Here is a 7,279-nt window from a genome sequence, read left to right on the forward strand (position 1 = left end):
CAAGTCTTGAGTTATATTTCCAGGGGATGGATTGTGACAAAATCTTCTAGCTGGTAACTACAGATGGTGCCTCTTTCACCATAAAGGTGTGTCATCTGTTTTTCTTGCCACTTCTTAGGCTATTTGCCACAATTAAGTACAGCAGCAGAAAATCCCACAAGCTGGTTATGTTGTGTCTAAAAAGTTAATTAAATTGCCAAATTTTTAAGTTATTAAATTTAAAGTTTAAAAAAATCTATTAGCAGGTTACCTCCTGATTAAAGTTGTGAGACCCATGTATTTGATTTTCAAATTGGGCCTCTACAGCAATAAACGTTAAAAATAAAAAACAATTTCATTTTATGACCAAACCCTCTACAATGTCCTTTGTGTGAATCATTAGCTATAAAAAGGCACTCACATTACAATTCATGTACACACAAAACTTCCAAAGAATATGTTTCTTGTGGCAGGGTGGCGTCAATGGGCGGCGGGAACTAGGTTGAGTTAAAAGTAAATATCTGTCCAAATTATGGTATGCCACTTTCTACTTTATAATCTGATCTTGCTAGATAATAGAAAACAGGATGTCTTTCCTGTTCTTAGGATGCCAGAGTACCTGATAAGACTTTGGTGTGGAAGGATAACCTTATTAGTTTTAGGAGGCAGGCAGGCCTGCCTTAATTCCTGGCTTCACAGACATGCTGGTCGACTAGTAGGTTTCCATTTTCTCACTGGTTCAGTGAAGAAACTACAATATATGCTTCAAAGTATTGTGGAGAGAATTTATGAAATAATAGCATTTGAAAACTATTGTTTAAAAATTTCTCTACCAAAAGAAACTATGTAGTACAGTATATATACTATAAAGACTCTATTTTAGCACAGAGTCCAGTCTCTGGGGTCAAAGTTCAGTCAACAGTGTGAACTTGGACAAGGTCTTCAGCTTCAATGGCACACATTTTGGGTGTGTGAAGTGAGTTTGATGAAAGTATGTAATGCATAGGTTTAGTATGAAGATTAAATAAAATAAAACATAATATTCTCAAAACAGTCTTTGGCACCAAGTAGGTTGCTTAATACATGATAACTGTTATTATTGTAGGCCACAAAATTGCATTCTGATATATATATATGATATATATATTTATATATATAAATATATGATATATATTTATATATATATAATTTATATAATTTATATAATATATATATTATATCACATATATATGATATATATATATATCCACATTTAGATATACTGTTATATATTATGCAATATATAGAGAAAATATAAATATAGATATATCTATAAGAGCTAATTTAAAGGAAAATGTATGAGGATCAATTTGAGCCTTAAGAGATGTTTCATTGGAGTTGATGTTAGAGAATACTCAGAACCACAAATTGGAGGAGGTCTTAGGAATCATCATTTCTACTCTAGCTGCTGAATGGATCTTCCCTGTCATTCTCTGACAGATTGTCATTGAAAATGTGATGTGGATGTCTCTGCTTTCTGACAGCCTGTACTAGTGCTGGACAGCTCTAATATTTGGCAGCCTCATTCTTGTATTGATCTGAAGTCTGTCTCCCTTGCATATCAGGGTTACACAGAAGACATCTGCTCAGTCTTCCACATAATAGCTCTTGAGAGACTTGAAGGCAATAGTCATAGATCCTGAGGCAGCTCTTCTCTAGGATAAATACCCTCTATTTTTAGCAAACACACACCCAAAATTCACTTCAAATGCCATCAAGTCTTGGAAGCCTCTCTTGCCTCTCTGAGAGGAGCTAAGCACACCCTCTTCAGAGCTCCCATGCTCTCTTAGCCAGTTCTTCATAGCCTCTTTCATCCCAATCATTGCCATTACATGTTTACACTCATTTGCCTCCTCAACTAACCTGTGAGCTAAAGTGCTCAAGGCTGATTCATTCCTGTATCATGGTGGTTCATGATTATAGCTGAATATAGTATAGAGGTTCCTAAAAAACTTAAAAATAGAATTGCCACATAACTGGCATTTCACTTCTGGATATATGCCCAAAAGAATTGAAAGCATGCTCTCAAAGAGATATTTGTGTACCCATGCTCATAGAACATTATTCACCATAGCCAAAAGGTGAAAGTAGCCCACCTTTTGTCCATCAGAAGGTGAATGGAGGAACAAAATGTGGTATATTCATTCAATGGAATATTACTCAGCCTTAAAAGGAGGCAATCTTGTCACAATATGGATGACCCTTGGGGACATTATGCTAGATGAAATAAATGAGTCTCCAAAACACAAAAACTGTATGATTCCACTTCTATTCTTCTATTCTACTGGAGTAGTCAAATTCATAGAGATGGAATGTAGAATGGTGGCAACCAGCAACTTGGAGGATGGGAAATGCAGAGTTAGTGTTTAATGGGTACAGAGTTTCAGTTTTGTAAGCTGAAAAGGGTCCTGGAGATGGATGATGGCAATGGTTGGGCAACAATATGAATATATTTAATACCATAGAACAGCACACTTAAAAATGGTTAGGATGGTACATTTTATATTTATCTTATGACAATTAAAAATTTTAAATGAAATAATTATTGTGCAATGGGTGAATGAACAGGTACATGTTTTAACTAAAAGGAGTGACACCCAATAATCTTTGCAGACATTGTGGCTGAGTGGCAGAAGAAGATAATTTGAAAGGGGCAAGGCTGCTTCTAGTACTTCTCAAATCACACCATTTAAGCAGCTGCTTATTTTTCATCTAACTGGACAGAACCTGCTTCAATGAGAGCAAAAGTTACTTAAGCTGATCCAGAAGGTCAGTATAAACCCTACTGTTTCTTGTGTTCACATTCCCTTTTTGAAAACCAAACACTGTAGATCCAGCAATACCATAGGATTAGAGAGCAATGCAGTCAACTTTACTCTGAAGTTAGTAGAGGACACATTTTCCCAGAATAGTTGGTTTCACCTGTATATACTTTTACATTCCTATAGAATCATTTTCACCAAGAGATTCAGGTTTCAGTCTCAACTGCTAATAAGTCCATATGTCCTTAGATACAGCCTGCTGTCTCTCATTGAATATCACCATCTGAAAACAGGTCAGATTTTGATCATCACTAAGAAATCAATAAAACATAAACATTTTAATAGCTTGGGTTTAGAGACAAGCAGAGCTGGTTCCAGTACAAATGCCAACACTGAATTAACAATGAAGCTTGGCTATGTCAATTAGTCCCTCCGAGCCTCAGTTTTTATTTCTTTAAAATGGAGATTGTCAAGTGTCAACAACAACAAAAAAATTTCATGAAACAATAATCACCCTCACTATTTACAGGTATTGTGATATTTTCTACTACATTCTATTCTAGTTCATTTAAAATATACTTATTATAATTGACCTAAAAATGTGGATTGTAATAGAAATGATCATATACATGATTTAAAAACCAGTGAGGTCACATAAAAAATTGTTACCATAACATACAGTAAGAACTCAATCTATTTTAGTTTCTGTTTTAATTATTCCTCCCTGTTCTTATGTTCTCATTTGGGAGAAGGACATCAGTTCTGCCCATAGTTTCCTGGAGATTCAGTACTAATCATTCAAGACATGAGTAATTGTGTTGTTGGTTCAGGCTTTCCTGAAAGAGGAGGGAATGTCTCCTTCATTTATTGGGCCATTTGGGTGCCATCATGGACTTTGGATAGACACATGTTCAGGGGCCAGGCTGCACTTACAGGATTCCTAAATAATTCAATAGTCCTTTCAAATGACATCAAAAAATACCCAGCCAACTCCCATAATTCAAACATAGCATGTGCACCTAAATTCAAATTCCTGCACTCTTTCAAGTTTGCATTACCTTGGGTACAACCTAGGGAACGCAGATTTCAAAAATGTAGGAGATCACTGGCTGGGATAGCTCAGTGGGTTGAGCACAGGACTTTTAACCAAAGGGTCGGCGGTTTGATTCCCAGTCAGGGCACATGCCTGTGTTGTGGGCCAGGTTCCCAGCAGGAGGCACATGAGAGTCAACTGCACATTGATGTTTCTCTCTCTCTCTTTCTCTTTCCCCTCCCCTCTCTCTAAAAATAAACAAAATCTTTAAAAAAGTGTAGAAGAACATTTTGTTATTCACTTTGTTACACAAAGCCTCCCCAGATAACAAAGCTGAGGCTCTACAAGATCTATTTTCATCAGTACATGTAGGCTATTATATCAAGGTTTGAAGAAATAATTTGTTAATTAAAAACAAACAAATGACTTACCTAATGTACCCTGAACTATGGCAGTCAAGCCTCAAGGCCATCAGCCCCTTTGTAGTATATCCCCAAAACTATCTTATGAAATCTTTAGTGGTTTCCATAATAGTAATTCCCCAGGGAAAAGAATTTTCTTCCTGTGCTTTGCTCCATGAAAACTACCTTCCCTTAGCCATTTCACAGAAGCCAGTCATGAAACACATGTCCTCAAAGCCACTGGGCATCACTGTAGTAAACATCAGGTAACAATCGTCCAGTGCATGGTGGGAGAGGGAATGCCACGTGACTGTCACAAGTGGGTTTCTCCCATTCTGCTTTGCTGGGATATTTTACACGAGGGAAGTATTCACTCCTCGTTTTTGTGAACAGTCAACTGTGGCAACATGGATGCCTGTAACTGGATTTCATTATGGAAATGATGTTAAAGAGGGCCACAGGCTCCAAAATCCATTAAACTGTTTTCTATTGCTTTACATATTCTTCTATGATAAAAATAGCCTGATATTGGAATTTAAGAAGCCTCTGCCTAAAGGGTAACAGATGGATATTAAGAAGATTATAATAAAGAGGGGGATTATCAAAAAATAAAATGTGGGTTGGGGGAAGGATCATCCTCATACTTCAGAGAAATCGTTTTGGAGGGTGATGTGCTTTCCAGAATCTGACACTTCCCTCTTTGCCAATAAAACCTCTCAACACCTTGGTCACACTGAAGGGATTTGCAGCTGTGGGTTGTTGGGTTTTATTTCACAGCAGTCTTTCTCCAACTGCCCGGAGGGTATGTTTGCAACTTTCCTCTCTGAAAATGCAATTTGTATTCCAAGGTCCACTCACCATAGCTCTCAACACAAAAGATCTTCTCCTTTCTCCTTCTGTCTGTTTTCCCCCATGCCTCCTCTCCACAGAAAGCAAAAGAACCACCACCATGTTTTGCAACATGTCTGCTCTACACTGGCAGGCACATCTGCCAACCTCAACACTACGGTTTGGGCAACAACCAGCCTTGATTGAAAATATTGCAATCAAATTTTGCCTTTGTATCCTCTTTATGGATAGTATAAACCATCCTTTACTGGTTTGGAATCACTGCTCTGAAGCACCCTCTTACTAGCTTTTCTCTTCTAAACAGCCATATGAAAACCTATATTTTACACTACACCAAGTGCCAATAATGAGACTTGTCTTCCACTATGCTGCTTGTCCTTTTTGTCCATTAACTGTCCCCTATCAAGGTCTTGAGAATCCTTCATCTTGTCCTCTGATACTCTCAACCCCTGCATTTTGCTTAGACTATTTATAGGATTCATTGCCCATCTCCATACGTTGAGTACCTTGTCTTTGCCTGTCTAGAGATGTTCATTTTTAGCTCGTTTTCTACTGGTTAATATCCTTCTTCAGTCAGCTTCTTCAAACAAGTTTTTCTCTGTTCTTGAATGAGAGTCATACTTTGACTAGATGTAAAATGCTTGAACCATTGTCCTTTTGTCCTCATAGGCTATTAAATGTAGTAGATGAGCTACTGAAAACCTGTCTAACCCTCTGTTCTATGTTTGTAATCTGTCCTTTCCACTAAAAAATATGTAAATAATTATTTTTATCTTTGAGATTTAGATATTTCGCTAGGACTGGCTAGAAATCTATAAATCCATGTGTCCCGAGATGATGTGAGTCTTTTTGATCTGACAACTCATGTTTTTCTTCAGCTCAGTTAGTTTTCTTCTTTTATTTCTGTGATTAGTTTGTTCTCAGTCTGCCTGTTTATCCATTAAGAATCTAAATGTTAGCACAGTAAGACTTGGGATTTGTCTCCAATCTCATGATTTTATATTGGAGCTTTATAGCTAGCTGTCTAGATGCACACCACTATTATGAGTACAAAGTTTAGATCAAGAAACAGAATATTTCTAATGCCCAAAGTCATCTTCTCACGAGCATTCTCATTTTTCCCCCACCAACACAATGATAACCAATATTTTGATTTCTAACAGCATAGGTTAGTTTTCTGTCATACTGTGTTTTATGTAAATAAAATGATAAGGTATGTACTATTTTGTGTCTGGCCTCTTTCATTCACATTGTTTGAATACAATTACTGATCATTCTTTTTCTCATTGCTGTGTATTATTCCATTGCATGAATATGCTACAATTTATTCATTCTACTATTGAGGAGCATGTGGGTCATTTCTAATTTTCTCCTGGAATTTTGAAGACACTGTTGCATTTTCTTCTGGACTTTGTTGAGGTGAATGATAAGTTTGGTCTTAGTCTATATAATCTTACTTGTATATTATTGTCTTTTCTCTGTGGAAGTTTTAAATTTTTCTCTAAATACTTGCTGCTTTAATTTTTCACTGCAGTGTGCCTTGGTATGGATTTATCCTTGTTTATCTTCCTCATCACTCAAACTTTTCTTTTTTTTAAAAGATTTTATTTATTTATTTTCAGAGAGGGAAGGGAGGGAGAAAGAGAGAGAGAGAAACATCAATGTGCGGTTGCTGGGGGTTATGGCCTGCAACCAAGGCATGTACCCTGGCTGGGAATCGAACCTGCGACACTGGTTCACAGCCCGTGCTCAATCCACTGAGCTACATCAACCAGGGCTCATCACTCAAACTTTTCAAAAGTAACAATGGATTTTATTGACATCATCTACTCTTCCTCTCCTGGTCATATTCCATAATTACCTCATTTACTTTTCATGACATTCCTGCAAGGAAGGACCACATCACACAACTTACAGGTAGGCAAACTGTGACTGAAAATATGAAACACCTCTGCCCAATTTGGAAAGAATCCCATTCTAATGAGGTAACCATAGAAAAATGGTTACCATAGGTTACCAATGGTTATGTAGGTTACCATATCCTAACCATGATCTGACACATTCTAAAGATCATGCATTCTTATGGGATACCTGGTCGTACCTGTCAGTGTTGCATTCTGATAATGGAGTATGCCTCAAAGGGTACTAAAGAACTAAAGATACACCACTAATACAAACAAAAATATAAATAAAGCTGAGTATTAAAAAAGAGTGTC

This window comes from Phyllostomus hastatus, unplaced genomic scaffold (genome assembly GCF_019186645.2).
Source record: "Phyllostomus hastatus isolate PE091 unplaced genomic scaffold, TTU_PhHast_1.1 phas_scaffold_442, whole genome shotgun sequence".
Lineage (NCBI taxonomy): Eukaryota > Metazoa > Chordata > Mammalia > Chiroptera > Phyllostomidae > Phyllostomus > Phyllostomus hastatus.